Source organism: Triturus cristatus, chromosome 7 (genome assembly GCF_964204655.1).
Source record: "Triturus cristatus chromosome 7, aTriCri1.1, whole genome shotgun sequence".
Classification (NCBI taxonomy): domain Eukaryota; kingdom Metazoa; phylum Chordata; class Amphibia; order Caudata; family Salamandridae; genus Triturus; species Triturus cristatus.
Genome location: NC_140590.1, coordinates 1,623,804,335 through 1,623,831,778, shown reverse-complemented (window position 1 = coordinate 1,623,831,778; position 27,444 = coordinate 1,623,804,335). Strand labels below are relative to the sequence as shown.

At 49.6% G+C, this 27,444-nt stretch overlaps 1 protein-coding gene across 1 annotated transcript in view; it reads left to right on the top strand.

Moving 5' to 3' along the window:
- The first annotated feature begins 6,705 nt into the window (after positions 1 to 6,705).
- The window catches only part of PDYN (prodynorphin), a 67,538-nt gene continuing 46,799 nt past the window's right edge, over positions 6,706 to 27,444 (top strand). The window contains exon 1 of the mRNA XM_085614602.1: positions 6,706 to 7,172. The gene's annotated coding sequence lies outside the window, so the exon portion shown is untranslated. The remainder of the gene's footprint in view (positions 7,173 to 27,444) is intronic.

Here is a 27,444-nt window from a genome sequence, read left to right as displayed (position 1 = left end):
GTGATGGGGTGCATTTTTGGTATTGTTCACTTGTCAGGGGAAGGAGAGTTCATTGTCCAATAGGACTGCCGTTGTTGTGCACCATCTTGTTTGTGTTGTGGTTGGAAGCACGGAGCGAGGAAAGTCTAATAAGTGAAGTGAATGAATGGTGAGTTATATTGCAGACATGGGAAACAAATTGGAAAGAAACAGGAAGTCTCAGAAATTTCTCTGGGCAGTCTTTTCCGATGATGGACTTTAGCGAGGGTATGAGAGATGCAGACAGGATCGCATGATGCTGCCTTGTTCTTTGGTAGCTAGTCTATGCTTAGTTACCACAAAGGAGGTGCCTGACTGTTCCTGAGCTCACCTGCTGGAATAAAAGAAACATACCGTCAACTGCAAGTAGTAATGGTTGAGTTCAGAGTTTGGTTGGGTAAAGAGAGAGAAATGACACTTGCTATGTCCCACAAAGAGGCTGTCATTTCAAGTTTCACAGGCCATTCTATGAGCAATGCCGCTGGTGGAATGCCGTCCAACAGGACATGTTGGACGGGGAAACAGAAACCACCAATGGACAGAGGCGTACAAACAGAGACCTTGTCAGGCTAAGTTATGCCTACGAAAGTACAAATAAAGACACTGTTCTTCAACAAAGAGAATAGGAACCCTGGTCACACCCCCTCGGGCACCAGTTTGAAGATGAGCACACATCCAGCATGAAGAAAGGCTACGGTTTTGTCAGAACTGCTCCCAGATCTGCAGATAGGCACTCTGCCAGTGCTTAATTTGAGCTAGTGGTTCCCGGTGCTTGGCACCGGCACTTAATTGTCAACACCAGCACTTATGACAGCTGCTACATGGTGGCCCTGTCTGCGTACTTTAGAGATGAGCAGCACAACAGTTGTTTGATAATTAAAAAGAACCAATGCTTGTCCCCCACGCCATCGTTATGGCTTTTGGGGCCACAAATAGTCTGAATTGTCACACTTGTAGCAGTGTGATGGTTAGTAGTTGTGTGGGTACCGGCATGGTTACGTTATGTCATGTTAATATAACTTGATAAAGCACAACAAATCATACCCAAAGGTATATCTTGGTGCTCTGCCAGCACACAACCCATATCAGAGACTAAACCAGCCATGTTTTCAACATTTTCTTAAATTTAATTAAATCTGTGCAGCAATGAAGATGGAACATTGGCAGCCCTGACAGCGACAGTGACAGTGGGTGATGCAAGCTGCGGTGGCCTCCTGTGGCGTAGTTAGCCCTTTGGCCACCCGTGGCAGTCCCTGCATTTGCCATCCCGCGGCAGACGCCTTAAAGAGTGGGGAGGTGGGTGCTGGCAAGATTCTGCCAATTGCCGCCCCCATAGTAGGGGGGTTCTGGCAATTACCGTCCCGAGATGGCAGGTAGGAGCGGGAGGAGGCCACCACCCCCAAAACTCATGCCGCCCAGGGTTGACCGCTTCCCCCCCTTTGCTAAGCCACTGCCTGACGAGAGTGCTGGCAATTACGTTTTTACAAATTAAGCATTGGCACTCTCACTGTACAATGAACATCGATCCAGAAGAGTGGGCAGTAGGTAAAGAGAACTTGACTTCATGGCACCCACACTAGGTCCTTCGAGACAGCACAATACACAGTATGCTTGTGTAGTAATACCTCATCACGTAGGCTGTTGTAGAGCAACCCTTCGCATGTGTGCAAATGGGAGAAACGTGCTCACGGTCTGTGAGGAACATGCTCTCAGAATCTGGATTCCACCAGGGCTCATTACGCAGATGCAGCCGGGCTGGCGCTGACGTCACCGAGTTTACATGACGCACTCGCTGTTGTTGTAGAGGTAGGCATTAGCTTGTTAGAGAGATTGATAGATGGTGTGGGTCTGTGAGCTGTTATAACAATGACAAAATAATAATGACAGTGTGTTTTCATGTACCTTGTGCTCACCTCGAGGCGTTCCGGAGTCCCTGTGCATTCTACGCGCTACTGTTCCCCAGCTCTGTGTTACTAATTACGGTGTCACTCCAAGAGACTTGGTGTCAAATCACTCTTTCCCGCCCACAGACAATAAATCTCGGTGTCAGTTTCTGAGGCAGTGGACACGAGGGGACACCCGCGGAGCACAGCTCAGCTGGCCTAGTGCTAACAAGCTTTCCATGTGTCACAAAAGCTCCTCGCGCAATAATTATACTCCACGCTGTTACTTGAAGCGTAAAAGGCAATTTTATTAGAGCATGGTTTTTAACAAATTACATTAACCAAAACATCAATTGACTATAAACCTTTCCCATCATCAAACCCTTTCATTCGATCCGTCCATCTTCCCCTCACACCTATTGCTCTCATCCCGTTTCACTCTGTGACCTCCTCCATCTCTCCACTTTCGTCTTCCTTTATCTTTCAACATCCTCTCTTTGATCTCCTGCCGTCGCTCTCTTGCATCCTGCACGCCATCATTAACCTGCCCCCCCCGAGAGGTGGATGTGCCTGTCAGTGACTCCCACCCCTACAAAGTACTGCCAACCCAATAACCTACAACCTGTCCTAAACTGTCACGCTCAACCGACCTATATCCCATGCCCTAAAACTTGTAGAGTGGGTGGTCTAAATTTTCCAACCCTCCACGGTGGTGTCAGGTGCAGGAAGAGAAATAGCCCTTCTCCCCTGCACCTTTATAACCCACCCTAATCCTTCCCTTTGTCCAACCCCTTGACCTCCTCCCCAGCTTGTCCTTCCACCTCTGCGTGAAGCACCCCGGGGGAAGACTGGTCTGCGACCCTACTTCCCCCGCGGTCCGACATTGCTCAATAATTACACTCCACGCTGCTACTGGAAGAGTAAATGCCATTTTATTAGGACAAGGTTGTTAACAAATTACATTAACCAAAACATCAATTAACTATAAACCTTTCCCATCATCAAACCCTTTCTTTCACTCTATCCATCTTCCCTCACACCTGTCATCCCATTTCACTCTGCGACCTCCTCCATCTCTCCATTCTCATCTTCACTTATCTTTCAACATCCTCGCTTGGATCTCCTGCCGTCGCTCTCTTGAATCCCGCACCCGCATCATTCACCTGCCCCCCCCCCCGAAGGGGTGGATGTGCCTGTCAGTGACTCCCCACCCTACTGATCATGTCACGCATCTCCATCATATAATAGGCATTACCAAGTTGCGAAAGATGCACTCCGTTATCCCTGAACAACAATGGTTCCTCCAATTTGAGGCCAACATGAGCAATCACCTTAATGTCTCTGGTTTGGGAGAACACCCTCATAGCTCTATTCAGCTTTGTGCGGGCTTTCTCCATGGCTGCATGTTTTACCGCCCCCTTCCACACTTTGCACGGCACAAATTCTGTCCATACTAGGCATGTTCCTGATAAGTTACATTTTATCACATCCAGATCCCTCTACCTGTGCTGCAAAATTGCCAGTCCAGATAATTGTATCAAGTCATTTTCGCCCAGGTGTAGGGCCAACATATTGGGGCAGCCTCTTTGTGATACCATCTTTGTAAGCCACGATAATAAAGCCCCCAACGCATCCCTCCTTTACCCCAACAATGCACCTCATGATGGCTGCTCTTCAGACTTAGGTTACGACTGTAGACCTGACGATCTCACTATCTGTACTAACAAGAAAGGGTTTGGCCCTTAATCAGTAAGGCCGGACCAATAAACTAAGAACAAACAAAAAAATGCCAATACTGATAGTCATTCACACATCACATTTATACCTGAAACCAGAAGATCAAAACAATCTGGTCTGAAAGATATCTTTTTTATATCTCTTTCAAATATTTTTCATCTTTTAATATTTTTGTTTAGAATGTTTTTTTTATTTACAATATATACAATTACAATGTTAAACATACACTGAAGACACCACAACATTTAGCAAACAAGGACAACCAAATGTGACAAATATGCAATGCAGATCACTATACAATTATAAACAAATACAATACATGTGTAGCTATGGTTCCAACAGGTTTTGTAGACCTCGCTTTTATACATAAACACTGCCTCTGATCATTGTTTATGATTTTGCTTATTATTCTGAGAACTCATACCAAATGGTGGACCTACTTTGCTCGCTTTTTACTTTAGTAATATCTACACCACAGATCTGGTAAGCAATAAGTGGTCATCCTATCCTAGTGGGCACCTATTTGGTGATAAATGAGATCAGTCAACGCGTTTCGAACCCACTGAAATTATAGAGTTCTCTTCAGGACGTCGAACACCAAGCTTAATCTCTATAAATCTGACTTGAATCTCCTTAATCACCAGCCGGTGAATCAAGTGGCCAAATTCAACTTGTATGTAATGCACAGTCTGCTTGTGCTCACATTTTCTTTGTTTGTAATATATTCGCCAAAGAGTCTCTTCCAAGAAATCCTCAAACTTCCTGTACGGTGATCTAAACTCCACCAATGTTCCGACCGCAATATTATTTCCGGTTCACCTGCCTATCTGGCTGCCCAATGTATAAAAGAATGTCCTACGATCCAGGTAACCACCTTGGTTCCTGGGCCGCCCACACAACCTATGACAAGAGAGAATATGTTAGTGCACAAATACTCCCCATTCTTTTCTTACTTCAGCACCCCCATAAAACTCCCTTATTCTACTTGCGCACATATCTCTCGCAGCACCTAGACCGCCACCTCCCGATCTGTTGTATTCTGTCTCAGGACCAATCTAGTTGTGCTGCCGCCATAGCTGCGCCAATGCGAAAAGAATGAGTGCCATGTCTCTTACCAAATGCCTTAATGCCATGCGCAACACCGGCAGTAACTGGAAAGCCGTCAGCCTGTGCCCTGACGCATGGCAAACAATTCCACCTGTCGGCCCTCCTGCCCTTGCTAAGAAATCTTTCCATTCTTGCAACGGGCACACTCCCCTGCATCCACTCTCATTCAACCAAACCCACCTGCCACTTCCAGCCTGATCCGTTTTTGAATGTCCCAGCCAAATCCCCAGTCTACCTCGATCCAATCTCACCTCCTCATATGTTCTTTCTGCCTGCTGCCTTGTGCCCAACAATTCTAAAACCCTAAATGCCCCCAAAAAACATCCACACCATGCATAAATGAAATACTGAAACCCCATAATCATCATAACAACAGTTGGGCAAAACCCCCAGCAAACTCTGCAACAATCTAAATGTAATGGCCTCCCTTGGACGCCCCCTTCCTCCACCGTTCGTGTCCCCAACCTTTCAGCATCTTACTCAGCATCTCATCCTTTGCAGGGTCAAAACCTAGGTATAGTTTGCTGTAAAATGAGATTACCTGCATCTGTCCAGGTGCCTTAGATCTAACACTCTGTGCTGATGCCCCAGATCCCATACATTAACTGTGTGCATCAGAACAACTGCTCTGTCCATCTGTCACCGATCGCACACTCTGTCCTTGCTCCCAAGATCCCACACTCTGTCCATGTGCTCCAGGCCTACCTGTCCATGGCTTCAGGTCCCACACCTGTCCATGGCCTCAGGTCCCACACCTGTTCATGGCCTCAGATCTAATATTTTGTCCATGGCCTCAGGTCCGACACCTGTCCATGGCCTCAGATCCCACACCTGTTCATGGCTTCAGATCTAATACTCCGTCCATGGCCTCAGGTCTCACACCTGTCCATGGCCTCAGGTCCCACACCTGTCCATGGCCTCAGATCTAATACTCTGTCCATGGCCTCAGGTCCAATACTCTGTCCATGGCCTCAGGTCCCACACCTGTCCATAGCCTCAGGTCCCACACCTTTCCATGGCTTCAGATCCCACACCTGTCCATGTGCCCCAGGCCCACACCTGTCCATGGCCTCAGATCTAATACTCTGTCCATGGCCTCAGGTCCCACACCTTTCCATGGCCTCAGATCCCACGCCTGTCCATGGCCTCAGATTCCACACCTGTGCATGGCCTCAGATATAATACTCTGTCCATGTACCCCAGATATAACAATCTGTCCAGGTTCCCTAGATCGCACGCGCTGTCCTCCTGCCTTACATCCCACACTCTGTCCATACTCAGGGCGGGCAGAAGAATGCACCTTGAAATAGTATCTTAGTGTTCAGATTTGAAGAACAATAGCAAGCAAAATGATTGTACTTTAAGAATAATATGTTTTAGAACGTACACCACATAACGCAGCATAAACTGCAAACTTGCAAACCATGTTTGAAAGTCGCGAATGTGTTTGGGTCTCTCTGCCCCTGAGTCTTTTCAGCATTAGGACCAGTTACAGCGCTTCGACGAAGCACACATGTGCACTCAGCACTATTTAAATGCACACCTGATTTGCGCGGGGGGAGGTTAGTGTTTTTCACAGCATCGTCTGCTCTGAGGGGTGCCATCTCCCCACACCAACCTGACAGAACTGTGAATATTTACTAGAGGGAGGCGGTGGTGTCGCCCACCCTCGCCGTGCTTCCCTCCACCCACATCTCCCACCCTCAGGCTCCCACGCCGACCCCTCTCAGTGCACAAAGAGCAGAAATGAGGCGAGGAACCTTCAAAAGGTGGCAGAGGGGGAGCGGAGGCAGCGGGAGCCAGTGCGCGTGTGTGTGTGCGCCCGTGCGCGGGTGCGTGCGCGCGCACCGCTCATCGTCCGCTGCTCTTCCCCCATTGGCTCAGCTCAGCCTATGCTGAGCGGGCGCTGAATTACAAGAGGTGATAAAAAGAGGAGAGAGGACGGCTCTGCCAGAAACCCCCCAACTTGTGGCACTGCAGTGCCCCTGGCAGGAGGAGAGATCGAGGGGAGGAGCAAGGTCCAGGGTGCCGACCCCTGCCTAGGAGAGCAAGCACCCCTGGGTTCCCCAATCCTAAAACAGCCTCCATCCTTGGTTACCCCTCTCTAGGGATATACATTCCTCTCTGTGCCCTTATGTAGGAGGAGAGTTAGTTCCCCTTGATGCAACCTGTGTAGTAGAACCTCCGCACTGAGTGCCCCAAAGTCAAGACACCCTGGGGTACCCCAAGATTACTGGCACCCCTAGGTAGTAGCTCCGTGTAATAACCCCTACGCCACCTACCACCCCTGCTTAGGACTGCCAGCAGCTGTCACGGTAGAGCAGCATCCGAAGTAGTGTGGACATCCAGCGCCCACAGAACCCATCAAGCGCCATCTGTGACAAGAACCTAGAAGAACCCCGCACTGACCCGGAACAGCGACTGGAGGTACGTTTTCGACACCTTATTCCTAATTTTGTAAACGTTTTTTGTCCAAGTTCATACTTGCGCAGGCCACAAACAAATTGTAGTTTAATGCAAAAGGCGTTTTTCCCATCTGTGCTTCTAGGAGCTTGAAGAGCAGTATTTATTTGAAAAGCACAGTTTACCTCGATCGTGTGCCTGCTTTAGAGAGTTGTTTTCAACTTGCAAGTTACAAGTTGTGTTTCCTGCAGGGTGGAGTCGCCTTTCCGAGGCTCAGGAGAATTCATGAGCTGGTTAAGGCTGTAATATAGTTGATAAAGCGCATCTCTCAATACATAAATGAAGTATGAGATGAGATAGCCCCGAGAGTTCAGCGCCTGCAGCAGAGACAACAACCTCAGAACTGGTCTCACAGGTTCAAACCATGACGAAAAGGGAAAAATCATCTTTACAGCACTACAAAACAGCCCAACAGGCTGAGTTTAGATGGACGTCCAACCCCCACCAAGCAGGCAACATAAAATGAGACCTGAAGGGGCAAATGGGCTGAAACAAAAGGGGGGCTTTAGAAGTAATAAATACTGTAGAACGAGTTCACTCTAATACCCGGATTACATATATTTCACCTAAAGTTTGCTCTGCCATTTTCAGGTTGCATAGATTCCATTGGTACATCCTGCGATGTTGCTCCAATATGTTGGAGTTACGTAGATTCCAAGCACACAAGTTCGGTTTTGCACCCACATTTCGGAATACGAATGATTGCGTCCATATGTTCTATTTATATAGATTGCACCTATAACCGAGCACCTTTACATGATATTCGGATTCCATATATTCCATCCACACCGTTGCAACTTTGCATCAACATTTCTATATTATAGATTTGCACCTATAGCGGTCCAAATTTGCACCAACGTTTTGATTGTACATTGCTTGTACCCAGAGCAATTGCATTTTGCACGACAATCGGTGCACGGTCTCATGTTTGTGCCTCCCAGTGCAAATATTGGTGCAAAATTGCCAGGGCAGTCTATGGAATCCGGCGTCGTTCTGTCCACCTGTATCGCAGCCATTCCGTACAGGGGGTGCATCGGGAATGCCGTAAGCACAGCCTGCACACAGAGCAGTCGACCTCGAAGCTGGGAAACCGGGTTCGAGTCTCAGCTGGGATTCTGGGAAATTCGCTTAATCTCCTGTGCCTCACAAAATGGACGGGTCAGCCAGTAAAGCAACTGGCTGTTGTGGTTCTACTTGCATTTTTGACACGGGTGCTCATGTAAAGCGCTCTGATCCGTTCGGGTCTTGTTCGCGCTATATCAAACTTTTTTTTTTTGAACGGTCATTTTTACTGCCTAGAAGATATTTCAAAAGAAATGCCAAAGAGCGGTAAAAGTAACGGCCTTGACAGCCCTACTTCAGATACCTCGCTTTGGTCAGTTGCGTTTTCTCTCCTTAGCTGGGTGAGGAAATGGCTCTGATGAGCTTTGTACGCCTCAATGTAGGGCACATGTACACATCACAACGGAAAAATACATCGATTCATAGGTGCGAGGAGGCTAGAGCCCTCAGTCGGAAGAAGCGCTTCTTTTCAAATATGTGCCTTCCAGGCGCCTGCAGCAGTGCGGGGACGCGCGGAGGATCAAGAATCTTATGCAGGCTGGAGAGGGTTCCCGAGGTGGTTCTGGATGGGGTCTGGAGCCTCTGGAAGTGGAACGCCGATAACTACATCTCCGGCTGAACCCACTGGGCTACCTTAGGCTTGAGGGACTGGTGAAAACTGGCCGTGCGCACTGGTTTTCGCATAATCACGTCACACAATGAGAGAGTGACAAAGGCACGGCTGTCTCGTGGGTCAGTCTCCATGTCGATCCTTACTGTTCAGCATGTATTCCGGGGCTCAGTCGAGCGCCATGAAGCTGCAGCGCACGGCGCTGTACAAAACCGTCAGCACTGGACTGTAGACAGTCACACTTGTGGGTCACCATTACTGGCTTCTCTGTACCTCCCAAGTCGCTTACAGAGGAGTCGAAACGCAGCACACAGCGCTTTAAAACATACCGAAATACGTAACTGTATTAAACTCTGCTGAAGCGACCCCCACAGACCGTGCCTTTCATATCGGGATTCCTTTGCTCCACACCATCCAACCCTGCCTCAGGGCTGTAGTCTTGAAATGCTGGAAACAACAGGGTCTTTTCACTCACAACAATACATCGATTGTATGAACGTGGAAATTGTGAAAGCCTCGGCTTCTTAGTTGGCGCTATAGTCCTGGACATCTAAGCGCTATTTGATTGCGTTGCTAAGGAATAGCAGGAATTGCGCTTGGTGGCAACGGATGTATATTTTTTTTCTTTCCACGTGTAACAGCCCTGCCGGGATTTGTATCCCGTCTCCCTCAGGACACCCTGAGGAGTGAGCAGAAGGAGCTATAACCCACCGAGCTATCGTGCGATGCATTGCCCGCACCAAAGCAGGGTCGAAATGTCTGAGGACGCGGATACCAAGAGCGCATCGTTTGAACCCCGTCTTCAAGGCGCTGTAGCTTCTCCCCTACTCTGTGCAGGAATACCATCGCGTGCGGAGTGGAAGCAGCAGGTGACTCCGAGGGAGTGCACGTGTCCTGGTATTTACCCGAATCCACTGGAATTTGATTCCGTTCCACAGCTGGTGAGACCCCAACCTGTGGGGGCGAGACCACAACTCTTGGGAGGAGAGAGGAGACGTATCGTCGGGGGAGAGGGGGAGACTTCCACCGCTGGAAATGTGTGGTAGCCCAACACTTAGAAGCAGGGTGAGAGGAGTAGAGTGATACCTCAATCTCTGGGGATATGGGTAAAATCATGGCCGCGGGGAGGAGAGCCAGACCCTAACTACTGTCAACGAGGTGATATCCATCCTCTGGGGAGGCGGGCGAGACCCTAACTACTGGCAACGAGGTGATATCCATCCGCTGGGGAGGCGGGTGAGACCCTAACTACTGGGAATGAGGGTGATATCCATCCTCTGGGGAGGAGGGTGAACCCCTAACTAATGGCAATGAGAGTGATATCCATCCTCTGGGGAGGGGGATGAGACCCTAACTACTGGGAATGAGGGTGATATCCATCCTCTGGGGAGGAGGGTGAAGCCCTAACTACTGGGAATGAGGGTGATATCCATCCTCTGGGGAGGGGGATGAGACCCTAACTACTGGGAATGAGGGTGATATCCATCCTCTGGGGAGGAGGGTGAAGCCCTAACTACTGGGAATGAGGGTGATATCCATCCTCTGGGGAGGAGGGTGTGACCCTAACTACTGGGAATGAGGGTGATATCCATCCTCTGGGGAGGAGGGTGAGGCCCTAACTACTGGGAATGAGGGTGATATCCATCCTCTGGGAAGGAGGGTGAGACACTAACTACTGGGAATGAGGGTGATATCCATCCTCTGGGGAGGAGGGTGAGGCCCTAACTACTGGGAATGAGGGTGATATCCATCCTCTGGGGAGGAAGGTGAGACCCTAACTACTGGTAATGAAGGCGAGACCCATCCTTGGGGGAGGAGGGCGATACTATAATTTCTGACAATGAGGGTGAGACCCCATGAGGGTGAGACCCCTTCACTGGGGAGACAGGCGGGACCATAGCTACTGGTTATGAGGGTGAGTGCTCCCACCACACACTGGGGAGGAAGGCGAGGCAATAACTACTGTTAATGGGGGTGGGACCCCTCCACTGGCAAGGAGGGCGAGACCATAACTACTGGCAACGAGGATGGGATTGGGGAGGAGGACGACACGTTAACTACGGGCAATGAGGGTGAGACCCCAATCACTGGGGAGGATGGCGACACCTTAACAGCTAGAGAGGAGCCCCACACGCCAGAGGAAGGGTGAGACTATTACTAGTGCAAGGAGTGAAGAAGGCGAAGATGTCAGTCACTAGGGAGGGGTTGGTTCTCCAAACACAGGGGCGGGTGGAAGTGGAGGGTGAGATCCTATGGAGAAGGATGACACCAGGGAGCAGGGTGAGACCCCGCGACCCCATGGCTTTCAGTAAGAACCACCATCGCTCTGCTTAAGGTGATAGCATTATCCATTCTACTGGGGCGTGGGGGTGTAGAAAACTGAAAAGTGGGGTTCGTAGTACGGTTTGGGGGGGGGCAGATGGCGAGGCTAAGAGACACAATTCGCGATAGGTTGCCATGTAGGAATAGCGCCAGGATCAGAGGTATGCGGAAATGTATGGTTAGGTAAGGGATGCGGGGTACGGCAGTCTCCCCTCGGAAATTGAAGAAAAAAGGAATATCAGAGTTATCTGTTAGATTTTCCCGAAACAAAATTGTCAGAAATTATTGAAAAATGAATATATCATGTAGGGGATTCGTTACGCCAAGATTAACGGCCGCTGATTAATCTCAAACTGATTAAAACATCAAAAAATGCAGTGACTCCCGGACCTTTTCGCATCTATCCCTCTGCACCACCCCGTCATGTATGTCTCACTCTCACACACATGGCTCGGTGAGCGGCATCCCAGGGAGATATGGGCCCCACGCACTCCCTCGGGTATGGGGTCTCACTCATATAATGAGCCGATATCTCCAGGAGCTATGGACCTCGCGTCATCCCTGGGGGCTGTGGTCTCACATAACCAGTATTGGATGTCTGACATATGTAGGAGATGTGGATCTCACGCCATCTCTGGGGGGGGGGGGGGGGGGGGGTCTCACTCACGTACCTAGGGCTGGATGTCTGGCACATGTAGGAGATGTGGATCTCACGCCATACACTGGGTTCGATAGCCGACATCCTCGGGACCTATAGGCCTTGCGTCATCCCTGGGGAATGAAGCCTCGCATACCTGGGGCTGGATGTCTCACATACGTGGTAGGTGCGTATCTCACGCCATCTCTGGGGGTAGGTGTCTGACTCACATACCCAGGGCAGGGTGTATGGCACTCTCGGGAAATGTGGAGCTCGCACCACCCCTGAGGGCTGGGGGTATCACATACCCAGGGTTGGATGTCTGACATATGTAGGAAGTGTGGAGCTCACGCCTCCTATGGGAGCTGAGGTCTCACTCACATGTATAGGGCTCCTTGGCCGACATCCTCGATAGATATGGATCTCACGCAATGCCTGTGGGTTGTGGTCTCACATACCCAGGGCCGGATGTCTGGCATATGTAGGACATTTGGATCTCACGCCTCCCTGGGAGTTGCAGTCTCACTCACACACTAAAGGTTCAACAGCCGCCATCGTCAAAAAATGTGAACGATGCGCTAACCATAAGGGGTTGAGGTTTCGTTCACATGAATAGGGTTGGATGTCTGACATCTATAGATATGGGCCTCGCGCCATCCATGGTGGGGTTAAAAATTACCCCTTTGGTACTTCTCAGAATGAGGCTCCACCCCATTCAAGCCCCCCGTCCCCCCCCCCCCTCAAACCGTGAGATAGTTCTTCAAATTGGTAGGTATGTATAGAGGTCACAATCCCGTCTCCAAGGAGATGTCTCACTCACAATAACAGGTTCTGAGGTCTTAAATAATCCCCAAACGAGGGAGCCTTGCCCCCTTCTCCGGGGGCAGTGGTCTCACTCAGATTCTCAGGTCTACATCTTCAGAAGGTGGGGGTCGCATTCCTTCCCTGGGGAGCCTAGCTTCCTAGCTTCACGCACATTCCCAGGGTTCGAGGTCTTAAACCTCAGGAGACAGTGGTCTCACCCCGTCTCCAGGATGTTGTGGTCTCACCCACACACCGAGGATCGAGGTCCGACATCCTCAGTGCAGCACCAGAGAGGCAGCCTGTGCAGACCTGTGTGGGAGGGTGGTACACTGTCCAGGGCAGCACCAAAGAGGCAACAGGTGCACTCATGGGTGGAGGGTGATACACAGTGCAGCACCAGAGAGGCAGCCAGGGCACTCCTGTGTGGAGGGTGGTACGCAGTGCAGCACCAGAGAGGCAGCCAGGGCACTCCTGTGTGGAGGGTGGTACGCAGTGCAGCACCAGAGAGGCAGCCAGGGCACTCCTGTGTGGAGGGTGGTACGCAGTGCAGCACCAGAGAGGCCGCCAGGGCACTCCTGTGTGGAGGGTGGTACGCAGTGCAGCACCAGAGAAGCAGCCAGGGCAATCCTGTGTGGAGGGTGGTACGCAGTGCAGCACCAGAGAGGCAGCCAGGGCACTCCTGTGTGGAGGGTGGTAGGCAGTGCAGCACCAGAGAGGCAGCCAGGGCACTCCTGTGTGGAGGGTGGTAGGCAGTGCAGCACCAGAGAGGCAGCCAGGGTACTCCTGTGTGGAGGGTGGTACGCAGTGCAGCACCAGAGAGGCAGCCAGGGCACTCCTGTGTGGAGGGTGGTACGCAGTGCAGCACCAGAGAAGCAGCCAGGGCACTCCTGTGTGGAGGGTGGTACGCAGTGCAGCACCAGAGAGGCAGCCAGGGTACTCCTGTGTGGAGGGTGGTACGCAGTGCAGCACCAGAGAGGCAGCCAGGGCACTCTTGTGTGGAGGGTGGTACGCAGTGCAGCACCAGAGAGGCAGCCAGGGCACTCCTGTGTGGAGGGTGGTACGCAGTGCAGCACCAGAGAGGCAGCCGGGGTACTCCTGTGTGGAGGGTGGTACGCAGTGCAGCACCAGAGAGGCAGCCGGGGCACTCCTGTGTGGAGGGTGGTACGCAGTGCAGCACCAGAGAGGCAGCCGGGGCACTCCTGTGTGGAGGGTGGTACGCAGTGCAGCACCAGAGAGGCAGCCGGGGCACTCCTGTGTAGAGGGTGGTAGGCAGTGCAGCACCAGAGAGGCAGCCGGGGCACTCCTGTGTAGAGGGTGGTAGGCAGTGCAGCACCAGCGAGGCAGCCAGGGTACTCCTGTGTGGAAGGTGGTACGCAGTGCAGCACCAGAGAGGCAGCCAGGGTACTCCTGTGTGGAGGGTGGTACGCAGTGCAGCACCAGAGAGGCAGCCGGGGTACTCCTGTGTGGAGGGTGGTACGCAGTGCAGCACCAGAGAGGCAGCCGGGGCACTCCTGTGTGGAGGGTGGTACGCAGTGCAGCACCAGAGAGGCAGCCGGGGCACTCCTGTGTGGAGGGTGGTACGCAGTGCAGCACCAGAGAGGCAGCCGGGGCACTCCTGTGTAGAGGGTGGTAGGCAGTGCAGCACCAGAGAGGCAGCCGGGGCACTCCTGTGTGGAGGGTGGTACGCAGTGCAGCACCAGAGAGGCAGCCGGGGCACTCCTGTGTAGAGGGTGGTAGGCAGTGCAGCACCAGCGAGGCAGCCAGGGTACTCCTGTGTGGAAGGTGGTACGCAGTGCAGCACCAGAGAGGCAGCCAGGGTACTCCTGTGTGGAAGGTGGTACGCAGTGCAGCACCAGAGAGGCAGCCGGGGCACTCCTGTGTGGAGGGTGGTACGCAGTGCAGCACCAGAGAGGCAGCCGGGGCACTCCTGTGTAGAGGGTGGTAGGCAGTGCAGCACCAGCGAGGCAGCCAGGGTACTCCTGTGTGGAAGGTGGTACGCAGTGCAGCACCAGAGAGGCAGCCAGGGTACTCCTGTGTGGAGGGTGGTACGCAGTGCAGCACCAGAGAGGCAGCCAGGGCACTCTTGTGTGGAGGGTGGTACGCAGTGCAGCACCAGAGAGGCAGCCAGGGCACTCCTGTGTGGAGGGTGGTACGCAGTGCAGCACCAGAGAGGCAGCCGGGGCACTCCTGTGTGGAGGGTGGTAGGCAGTGCAGCACCAGAGAGGCAGCCAGGGTACTCCTGTGTGGAGGGTGGTACGCAGTGCAGCACCAGAGAGGCAGCCAGGGCACTCCTGTGTGGAGGGTGGTACGCAGTGCAGCACCAGAGAGGCAGCCAGGGCACTCCTGTGTGGAGGGTGGTACGCAGTGCAGCACCAGAGAAGCAGCCGGGGCACTCCTGTGTGGAGGGTGGTACGCAGTGCAGCACCAGAGAGGCAGCCGGGGCACTCCTGTGTAGAGGGTGGTAGGCAGTGCAGCACCAGAGAGGCAGCCGGGGCACTCCTGTGTGGAGGGTGGTACGCAGTGCAGCACCAGAGAGGCAGCCGGGGCACTCCTGTGTAGAGGGTGGTAGGCAGTGCAGCACCAGCGAGGCAGCCAGGGTACTCCTGTGTGGAGGGTGGTACGCAGTGCAGCACCAGAGAGGCAGCCAGGGCACTCCTGTGTGGAGGGTGGTACGCAGTGCAGCACCAGAGAGGCAGCCGGGGCACTCCTGTGTGGAGGGTGGTACGCAGTGCAGCACCAGAGAGGCAGCCGGGGCACTCCTGTGTAGAGGGTGGTAGGCAGTGCAGCACCAGCGAGGCAGCCAGGGTACTCCTGTGTGGAAGGTGGTACGCAGTGCAGCACCAGAGAGGCAGCCAGGGTACTCCTGTGTGGAGGGTGGTACGCAGTGCAGCACCAGAGAGGCAGCCTGTGCACTCCTGGAGGGTGGTACACCGTCCAGGATAGCACCAGAGAGGCAGCCTGTGCACTCCTGTGTTTGTGTGTGTGTGGGGTGGGTGGGGGGGGGGGTACGCAGTGCAGTGCAGCACCAAAGAGGCAACAGGTGCACTTATGGGTGGAGGGTGATACACAGTGCAGCACCAGAGAGGCAGCCAGGGCACTCCTGACAGTGCAGGGCAGCACCAGAGAGGCAGCTGGTGCTCTCATACGTGGACGGTGGTACACAGTGCAGGGCAGCACCAGGGAGGTAAATGTGCATGGGGTGGTGTCTGTGCCGCACCAGAGGTATGTGGAGCTCTTTTGCGAGGGAGAACGGGTACACTTAGCGCTGGTTACACCCGAGAGAGGACCTGACCGGTCACTCCTGGGGGGATGGGGGGGGAGGGAGGGGGCGCGGTACTAACTGAGGTCCACGTGAGGTGTAGGGGGCGCAGTTGTGCGTGGGGGTTCATTGTCCTCTTTGTTTCTTCATCTGTTCAAGATTTTATCTTTTGAACATGTTACTAGAAAATCCACAGACCTCTAACCTCTCACAGGCTGCCTGACTGCTGTTCTCACACACAAAGTAATCCAGGAGCAGTGGCTATCCTTGCATAAAAAGAACAGGGCGGTGCAAGAGGAAATAGGGGGAGGCCCGTACTGAGAGGTGTTTTAATCCAGGGTCCAGTAAATAAAGTTATAGTGACCACCACAAGTACAATTCTAACTGCTTGGCCACACATGTCAAGTTTTTGACAAGTAGGAAATTCGACAAAAGTGGTTGGGTCCTACTCCGAACTTTAGCTTCATTAGGCAGGGTAAAGAGCCTTGGACAGAGTCCCAGATCAGAAGCAACGCAATGATGAAGCATGCCACCAAGTGAGGCGAGGGTTGGCCTCCATTTTAATATATCAGGATAGCAGGTTTAGTATCCCGAACCGCTAACAGTTTCACAGGTCTTGAGAGATAAGGGTTTCAGGGCGTTGGTGAAATAACTGTACATGGAGGAAAGGCCATATATATATATATATATATATATATATATATATATATATAAATATATATAATCCCCTACTTACATACTTGTGTTTTGTCTAATCCTGGCTTCACCTGTTAAGAATCCTGTCTGACGTGGTAGAAACTAGGGGTAGGCGGTAAACTCCGCTCTGCCGGCGGAGTCTGCTGAGCTTTGCCCACTCTGCATGGAGTGCAGAGTTCAGAAAAACTCTTGTGAAGTGGCACTGAGTTTTTCTCTCACACGGCTCACCGACATTGAGTTGGCTAACGCGAGCAAGGAAAATCATATGTTAGTCCACCGTCTGGCAAGATTTCTTAACACAGGCGGTCGCGACAGGTAGTAATGGACATCAGTGTGCTTATCGCACAAATCGCAGATTCCACTCGGCTCAGACTTTCAGCCCTCCAGGTCGTTAAAATGAGTACAGTTGGGTGACAGTTACATGGTTTAAGGCCCAAGGCACCATCCTGTACATTGTGTGGGTTATATAAGTGAGCCATAGTATGCCAGGATCCCTGCTGGTCAGTTCTTTTTAAGAAAAATGATACATGTTTAATTTCCTTCTCAGCACCTAAATTAAAAGGTACATTTCCCTTTACAACGGTTGATTGCATTGGGTTCCCACCCTGGTACAAAATCATGCTATAGATGCATTTATTTCTATAGTAGGACGCGTTACACGGGACATTGAACATGCACACGACATATGCCATATCTTTGGGTACCAACTTGCTTAGGGCAGTAATTCCCACTAAGAAACACTGTACATGGATACATCTAACCAGTGCTTAATTTGAGCCGGTGTTTGCTGTGTCTGTTACTGAGGTGAGCCCATCAACAGAGCGTTTAATGCCTCAATATACAATACAAATTAATAATGCCTGCTGCTCACGCCATTCTTATAGATTTTGGTGGCTGAGAATAGTCTGAATTGCCCCCATTATGGGGTGTGATAGTTGGTAGTTGGGTTGGCACTGGCAGGGCCGATGGGTGGTAGAAGCTGCAATGGCCTCCTGAGCAGGCCCCCCGGCACTTATTTTTTCACAAATTAAGCACGGCACCTAACACAATATTAGAGCACCTAAGCACACCCCTGAAAGCACAGATATGACACAAAGATGTACATGACACCTTTCACACAACCACACCCACCCAATACCATTCTGCACATTCCAACCAACCACAGAAAATGTTAAACAACTCCATACTTTCACCCAACACATCCTAGGTAGGCCAGATGAAAGAGCGCAGGGCTCCCCACCATCACAGCTAGCTAGTTAACATAACCACATGGCAACAAGCCAGATAACCAAACAGCAACGAAATGTCTGGGCAAGACCCCTAGCAACGCACATTGAGTGGGCCACTGTAGTTATGGGGCAACGTCGCAGGGGATGAGGTGGAAAGTTTCCTAAATTATGTAGCAAGGAAAGACAACGTATGCAGCATAATAGGGCACATTCTGAGGCAGCATTTCACCACTTTGTCATTTAGAGACACATTAATAGTGTATGGACAACAGTTTCACGTCAGTGCTAGTTTACACACGAATGCAGCAACTAGCAACTGAAAGGTCAGCAGCTCACTCTGCTAAAGGGTTTGCCACCCTGTGGCAGCAAAGTTGTGCTTTGATGTGTAACTTTTGATCTCTTTGATCTAGCAACTACATATTTTGTTGAAAACTTTGGAATCTGCAAATTGTGCAGCGGATGAAGGGTTATGTAGCAAGTGTGGCGACGCCATTATTAAGCAGCAAACGCTTCACCTGTCATCTATTAAACACACCTAGATCACTACAGACGTTACCGTGGATAAAACCAGCCGGACTACAGGATATGTCAGAATTCTCACAATCTGATGATGTAGCCAGGCCACAGCAATGACACTATGTGGGCTCTTTAAATACATCTAACATAACTAAGTGCCAGCATGCCACACTCAGGGGTGCGGCTGATGTTAGACAGGGAAGAGGCGAGGGGGTAGAGATGGGTTCACCAGGGAATGAATCAAGCCTGGCGAGGAGTGAAGGTTGTAGCCCTGCAGAAAGAGGCACCTAGGGTTTGGAGTAAAGATGGGGCACTTCTAAAGGGGCATGGAGGAGAAGGCAGGAGTAAAGAGGGCGGCAACAGACAAGGGGAGCAAAAGTGCTCTGAGCACAGCTCGGGGAGGTGTCACCAGATGGAAGAGGAGGGATAGGCCTAAAGACAGGGAGCACATAAGAGGGGACAAGAGGAGAAGAGGGGACAAGAGGAGGAGTGGGGACGACCTACTATTAGTGCTTGGAGGTCACAGATTTGGAACTCCAGGCGCAGCATTTGGAATGAGACATCTTTAGGCGCATCCATAGCGAAAAGACCTGAGAGCAAGTTGTGTGACGGGGAGGGGGGATTAGTTCAGGAGGGTCAGTGAACGGAAATGTCAATCAAAGATGTATTTCCAATCCTAGTGCTATGGAAAAAGTCACCTATGTATATTTGATCTATAATGCGCTGCACATGTGCTCAGTGTTGTACGCAAGCACTGCACTACCATACAGCGGTAAACCTGTCGCTACAACCTGGCCGCAGAAATAACAGCACAACATCGAACGCCAGCATTACTGAAAACTGCCTCTTTTTACAATTTTCTCATCAGCTCATTGAGGCATTATCCTGTTCGAGAAAAAAAAAGTCGTTGTGCTCCTCAGCCTTGTGGGAGAAAATTACAGTTAGATCCAAATTAAGCGCATAAATATTGTTTAAAGAAAACAGTAAACATCCAGCATTCGGCGGCAGGACGTTATTAGACGCGTGAATTGCCGCAGCGCGGGAACGAACGACGTCTCGTGATGAGAGCAGAATTTTCATAAAGCCGTCGCGTGGCACTGGTGCTGCAGAACAACTGCCCGATTCCAACGGTTTTTAAATGAGTCTGAAATTCAAGGGTACATCACACGTCAACGGGAGTAAGAACTGCTCAGTGCTTAATTTCTTACAAAAAAACATGAGTTTCAGGACCCAAATATTTCTGAGGTGGCCGCTGCAGCTTCCAGCCAGCACTGGCCCACTGCAGCGATGACAAATGCGAGTACAAACACTACCTACTAACATCACATTCCGAAACATGTCACAATTTGGACTATTCCAGACCGCCCAAAGGAGTAAGAATGGCCTGGAATGTGCGAGTATTATTGTCTTTTGAAAGGTGGATTGAAGTTTTAAACAATCTTCATGTTTTCTCGCCTCAAACATAGGCAGAAAGCACACCCATGTGAAGAACGGTCATAAATAAATACAGGTGACTGGTACCTTCACACACTGGCACAAATAAAGCAATATACTCCCTACAGAAAATCTTTCATATCCAGGCCCATGTTTTTTTTATTTACCAAAGGAGTACTTTTGTGAGAGGATCTGGGTGGGTGGAGAGGATGTATAATGCGTCATTATAAGGACAAGTCCTAGAGCCCGAGTCCCTTTTTTCCGAGGATTATTGGACCTATAAGGGTGCTTAAAAGGGACCATATTCTTACAGCAGGCGAGCTATACCCCAATACTCAAGCCTGCCACGCCTGTCTCACAGAGGCACATCAAGTGCTTCACTTGTAAAAAAAAAAAAAAAAAAATCAAACAAAACAAAAACAAAAAAAGGCACGGGTCTGAAGCAGAAGCCTACTGCCTGTGCTGGCATATACTAGGCTTACTGAATGCCAAGGCTGCCTAGTAATATATGCCTTTTACTTCCAACACCCTACACTTCCTGTCTCTTTCACTCACTCTTACATGTTCTTTCCTCTCTGTTTTCTTATCTATATTTCTCTCTCTTTCCAGTCTTCTACTTTGCCCTCTCTTGCTCTGAGGCAAAGTCTGTGATGATAAATAAGTCATGGTCACAAACATGAGTATCACTGCCAAGCACTGCAACCAATGGCACGAATTAAGCACTGGCACATTCCTCCTCCTGGATGACAGCAAATCTCTACAAACATAAATCAAGCTTGACTATTTAAATAAAAATTATTGCACGATATTACGCTAATCTCCAGTCTCTGAGTACCTTGATGACTGGAATGTCTTCCACTGGAAAGGAGACCCAGCAACTTTTGAAATATGTTTCAATCAAGACAGCGTTCTTGTAAAAAGGAAGGACTTCCTGTGGGTTGGACTGACTCCAATTGAAGAGAGATGGCCTGATCCATAGAACAGTGATGGGTGGGTGAACAAGTGCCTGTTGGCCATCCACCCGTGGCCGAAAGATGGCCTGATCCATGGAACTGTGATGGATGGGCAAAAGAGTGCCCACCGGTACCCCAACCCATGGCCGAATGATGGGTTGATCCATGGAACTGTGATGGATGGGTGAACGAGTGCCCACCGACCACCCACCCATGGCCGAAAGATGGCCTGATCCACGGAACTGTGATGGATGGGTGAACGAGCGTCCACCAGCCCCCTCACTCTTGGCCGAAAGATGGCCTGATCCATGGAACTGTGTTGGCTGGGTAAACGAGTGCCCACCAGTCACCCACCCGTGACCGAAAGATGGCCTGATCCATGGAACTGTGATGGATGGAAGAACGAGTGTCCACCAGCCAACCACCCATGGCCGAAAGATGGCCTGATCCGTGGAACTGTGGTGGATGGGTTAATGAGTGCCCATGGATGAGTGAAAAGTGCCCACCGGCCACCCACTCATGGCCAAAAAATGGACTGATCCATGGAACTTTGGTGGATGGGTGAACGAGTGCCTATCGATCGGTGAATGAGTGCCTACCGGCCACCCACCTGTGGCCGAAAGAGAGCCTGATCCATGGAACTGTGATGGATAGGTGAACGGGTGACCAACTGCTACTGAACAGACTATAAACCAACATCATGCAGAGCATCGCCAGCTTCCTTCCCCATGTTAAAGATATATAATTAGTAGGCTTCAAACTGTTAAAATACTCTAGAATCATTGAAAAATGTAAGAATTCGAGGATGAATGACGCCGAACAGCTAAATTATTTAACTGACAACACCAGGAAGAGCACAGCAATCGGGACGCATTACCTAAACCAGCACACTGCCTAGCGATGTGTCCATAACACGATAACCGTAACACAATGGTCCTCACACATGACATGAAGTCACTCCCCACATAGGCTGAGACAGCACCCTTCCAACTGCACACCTCACACGGTGCACGGTGCTGACCATGTATGTTAGTGTTTTATCGCCCACAGAGAGGTAGCACATACCATACAAATGCTACAATTCAATAGAAAACAATAACTGGATTATTAGGAGTGGAGACGGCTTCATGAGCCGCAACGGCAAAGGGCAAGCAATTCAATCCCCACCAATTACACATCATATAGAAGAGCATTGAGGGTGAAGCTGTTTACTTGTGCAAAATGACAGTTGGTGTCACCACAAAAACAAACTGGTTCTGTCTAACTTTTAGCAGAGAAGTCCGATCTAAGAGTACAACAGAGTGTTATGCTCCCCAGTCTTGTCTGATCACTGATATATTTAGCTTTTGGAGATTGTTAAAATATGCACCAAACACGCATCACTTGGAAATCCAAAGTACAATGAACTCAAATTGAGTATCAGGGACTCATGTGTATTTTTGAGTTGTACCCAAGTATGTTAGGGACAGGGGTCATTCATATCACTCTCAGTTTCAAAGTTCTCATAATGTCATGCAATTGTGAGAACGTTTGTGCGCGGAGTGTTTGTAGATTATCCCATTAGACATGCATTCTCATATTAAGAGCATCAAATGATACTAGTAAATGTCCAACCATCTTGAAATACCATAAATCTCCCGGTACGTGTAAGTAGACCTGTCGTGTGTGATGAAGGACCAAAGCTGCGACCATGTGAAGTATAATTAATAATATTCCCATGGTTGATGTCTGCAGTATTTGGGCTCTCGGTGATCCATCACCCAAGGAAGCCTCCCAACCCCTCACATGTGTGAAACCTAAACACTTGCAGAGATTTTTCTGACGTCCACGCTTTCTCCAGGTGTCCAGGTGCTTCTTCACTTCTGCTGCTAGCACAAGGGGGCATATTTACAAGCCCCATTCGACACCGGAGTGGCATTTTTTTGACGCTCCGGTGGCGTAGCGCCATTTCACATATTTACCAGGTGACACTGAGCCACTTAACATGGCTTAATGTCACCTTGTAAATATGCCCCTTTCTGTCGCAGTCCTCTGCGGCAAAGGGGCATGTATTGGGTGTTGCTGTGGGCATTCCACCCTGACACCCATTGCTTTTTGACATTGCCCCAGATTTACAAGACTGAGGCTGCACCAAAAACAGCGTAATTCTAACGCCATGGATTATCAGGCGTTAGAATGGCGATACGAGGATAAATTATGAATTTTGCCTTGTTTTTTGCTCTTTCCATGTGGGCTGCATTCAGCACACATACTGCAGCACACATAGAAAGAGTACATCTCCATGAATGATTATGTGCAGGAAGGTTCTGCACATAAATAAATGCCCCTGCAGCACAGGCAACCTTGCAAGATGACGGCAGGTTGCCCTGCGCGGCGCTAAGCAGCTTTTTTGCACCAGCACTAGGGGAAACACGGGGGTGCGCCGTATTCTTGTAAATATGTTGCATCCCTGCGTTTTAAAAATGTTGGAGTGAGGTGCTGCTAAACTTGGCGCAGCTCCAGACTCCAACATTTTTTTGTAAATATGTCCCAAGGTTTGCAAGGATGCACTGTATTCTTTGGATGGAAGGTGTGATCAAGGTGGAGTTCAAGAGCATAAATTTAGAACAGGGGTGTGAAGCAGGCCCCTGCAGGCCCTTCAGTGTAGGGGGGCTCACCCCTTTAGGGGGCCTCATTAAGCCTAAGGTCAATGAATATGTATGGGAAATGGGAGACTAAATGGGCCCTCATTACACTTTGTATGGGTGCCCCATCATTTTACGTTATGCCACTGATTTGGAAGTCTCCCAGTCACAACACAATGGCTATAAGATCTTCAAAGGATTGTTCTAATCTTGAAAGGTGGTCCTTTATACAGTCTACACGATACTAAATGCACTCCTCTTCCCACTAACGCTTGATAGACACCTCTTCCATCACACTGCAGACTCCTGAGAATAGCAAGTTTCTACTACCCCCTCCCAGATGCTACCCCTTTTAAGTAATCTCTGCTCGGGACTTCTAACATACCATAACACAACGGTGGCTTGTGCACAAATTTGGGACTTGGTGTCTGCAAATATTCATCAAGTTTTTTTTAATGTCACGGTTTATTATTTACAAGTTTGTTTATTATAAGACTCCAAAAGTAGGCCCAAAATCCTACTTTTGGCAGTAGAATTCACCTACATTAGAGCTCTTATGTGAAAAATCTCTCACAATAACATGTATTGGGGGAAATTTCACTACTAGGTTTAAGCTCTGTGAAATTCACAAACTTCTCAAAGGATAAAGGTTGTGAACCTCAAGTACAGAACTTAATTTATAGACATCCCTATAGACAATATAAACCTGTGAGAGTAACACTGTTCCGAATCCTAGGTTACACTGATCTTAGTGGTCATAATCCTGGGAGAGTAGCGCACAGTTACCCTGGGCTTATATAGGCCTTCTCTGCACAGTCCCTGACTGGCAGAACCATCCTTCAAGATATGCAGGTCTTATCAGCTCCAGGCCTAATATACCTGGACCTCAGGTTACACAGCTCATATCTGCTCATGCTGTAGATCGAAGCATTTTCCAGACAATTCCAGAAACTTCATTGGCTTGGGCCCTAGATAGCAGAGCTGACCTTCAAGTTACACTGATCTAGTCAGCTTCAGCCTTTAAAGCCAGCACTGTGCCACTGGCTACTAAAATCTTATCCACTAAGGCCCTAGGCAGCAGAGCTGTATTTCAGCTCACACAGAACATATCAACACAGGTCTCAGACAGCAGAGACAACCCAGAGAGCACAAGAATCGGAACAGGCCTGTCCATCCTTCAACAACAACAAGGTGATGGATTGAATGCTTGAAGTAATCTCAGCCACTGGCAATTGCTTGGGGCCACATTCCAGTAAAAATGCCACTAAAGACAAAGGCCCGCCTTATTCAAAGCAGTGCTGACGCTGCACTTTATGAGTACAGTCCGTCCCAAAGAGCCAGTTGAGACACCCTCCTGAAGGGACCACAAGCAACCCGAGACCAGTTTCACCCTACTTGAGGCTCATTAGTAGAGTGTACCTTCAGTCCTATGGCACTGTGAACACGGTGCCCACACTCAGGGATATCCGTTGCACTTAGGGCATGAATGGTAACAACAACAAGGTGATGGATGGATCTCAGAAACTAGCAATCACTTGGGCCGCGTTCTAGTCCGTTTTTCACCCATTATGCCACTGTAGACAACAGCCTCCTTATGCAAATCAATACTGACCCTTCTCCTTATGCGAATAGACAGTCCTGAACAGCCCGCCTGGACAGACCTCCTCCAGAAGGGACCACAAGCAACCCCAGAATGGTTTGCCTAGCTTGGGGCTCATGAGTCAGGTGTAGTTTGAGCCCTGTGGCACAGTGAACACAGGGCCCATTTCTTGTCATGCCTATTGAATGTATGGCTGGGTCTAGACTGAGGTGTCACAGTGAACGAAATAACGATGGACTGGGATGGGTCCCAAGTAACTACCAGTGGCAGCTATTAATTCAAGCATTCCAACCATCATTTTGTTGCATACTTCAGTGTGATGGCCTAAGTGCATCGAGTATGCTCAGACATGGGTCCCGTGCTCACTGTGCCACCAGAACCAAGCTGCACCTGACTGACAAACCCTAATAGGGTCGAAATCTGTTTTCCATTTCAGGAAGGGCCTGGCCCGGCAGTTAGGGCTGAACTGTTCTATTGTAGCTGGGGCAAGGCTAATTTGCATATGGCTGGGTCTAAACTCATGTGGCAGGGTGTACAAAATAACCATGGACTGGAAGGATCCCCCAGTAGTTACATTTGGATGAGGTTAATGCAAGCATTCCATCCATCACTTTTTTGTGTACTTCAGAGGTATCTTTCGAGGCACACGGCTCTCACACAGTAAATACTGGACAGCAGAGGTGGCTACCTCTGAGCCTCGCTTAGCTGCTTATGCAAAGCGCTCTCTGCGGAAGTTCACCTCACTGCAGAGGTCAGCGCGCGCTGATGATAATCAAGGAATCAATGCAGGGTGGCGCGCGGCACTGACCCGGAACATGAGCTGCAGCGCGAGCAGCTGATGCTTCCAATTAGCCTCGGACACAGTCCTGGGCCTTGGGTCTGTCACCTTAGGCGGAGCGTGGCCTGTCACCGGACCCGACCCGACCCGACCCGTGACGTGCGCTCAAGGGGGTGGGTGCCTAGGGAACAAGGGTCGCGGGGGGGTGGGGGGGAAGGTGGACGGTGAAACCCTCAGGAGTGTCAACATATATCACGTTTGCGAACGTTCTCGACTTAAATAATAGTGGTTGTAAAACCTGTGATTCGGGTGTTTCTGTAAATTGCCAGTGTTCAAAAGCTTTTATTTTGCATGTAAAATAAATACACATGTGGATCTAATTTTCAACGTTTGATGGGATTCACAAAGACAGTTGTTAGTAGTCATGGAAATTTGGGCAAAGCATAGATTTTCAGGAATATTCTTTACCACTTTTTTCTCCACAAAAAAAAAAACTGTTTAGAAAGCGGTACCCATACACCCTTATGAAATATGGAGAAGATCCATTCTCTTACCCCTTAGCAAGATATTTACTCCTGCTTTTAAAGGTAGTAGTTTTCCATGGAAGGCAGCTACCTTCGAAATTCCTCATAAATTAACCAAAACCCTGAGATCTATACGTATGTGGTATGTAAGTAGCTCACGCCTAGGTACCGGGCCTTGTGCAGCTTTAAAGGCAAAGATACAGTCAATGAGTGATGTGAGCAGTGCTTAATTTCTGCCCGTGGTTTCCGGTGCTCAGTACCAGCACCTAATTGTCAGCACCAGCTCTAGTACCAGCCCACCACACGGTGGAGCTGTATTTTTAATTTTCACATGAGCACAACAACCGTGTTCATTAAGTCAATATATACTGAAAATGAATAATACAAGCCTCTCATGCCCACTATTATAGCTTTGTGTAGCCTAAAATCGTCTAGCTTGTCACTTGTAAGAGTTCGATGTTAGGTGTAATGTTGGTACTGTCAATGGCCGCGCTGGCGGAGTATGGGTGGTGCAGGCTGCAGTAGCCTCCCTAGAAGGGCCCTGGCACTTAAGTTTTTTACAAATTTGCACTGTATCTGAGGGGTAGCTGAGCTAGAAGAGAGAGAAAAGACTGTCAGAGGCATTATTGGTACATAATGTATAGCAGCATGACATACTATCCGGTATTATGGTCACAGAGTGACGTCAAGGGCGTCTGGTATCATGATGAAGGGTGGTGAAATTATTATGTAAATTGCAAGGTGGGCAAAATCTGCATTTTTTCAATTTACCTGCGGAATTAGACTACAACAACTACACAAATTTGCTCTGCAGACGAACCAGAGATATAAGCAGATTACAGGCGGTTCCATAATTTACCCATTTCATGTATTTCCATTCACTTCTGCATACAAAGGAATGAAAAAACATTATTTGGCACGACAAAGAAAAAGTGATTTTGTTAAATTTCACCACAACCCACAATAATTTACAGTGCGCGTTATGTTCTTTTCAAATCGTCCTGGGTTATTTTTCTTTAATCTTGCTGGAAAATATGTGATTCAAGTAGGGTGTATGTATTCAAAGCAGTATATTGGATGTTGCATTTTACTGGTCGCTAGTCTGTATGCTACAGTACAAGACTAGACAAAAATAGTCATTTTACATCAATTAGCAGGTGGCACTTTAATGACTGCATTTGTTCCGTT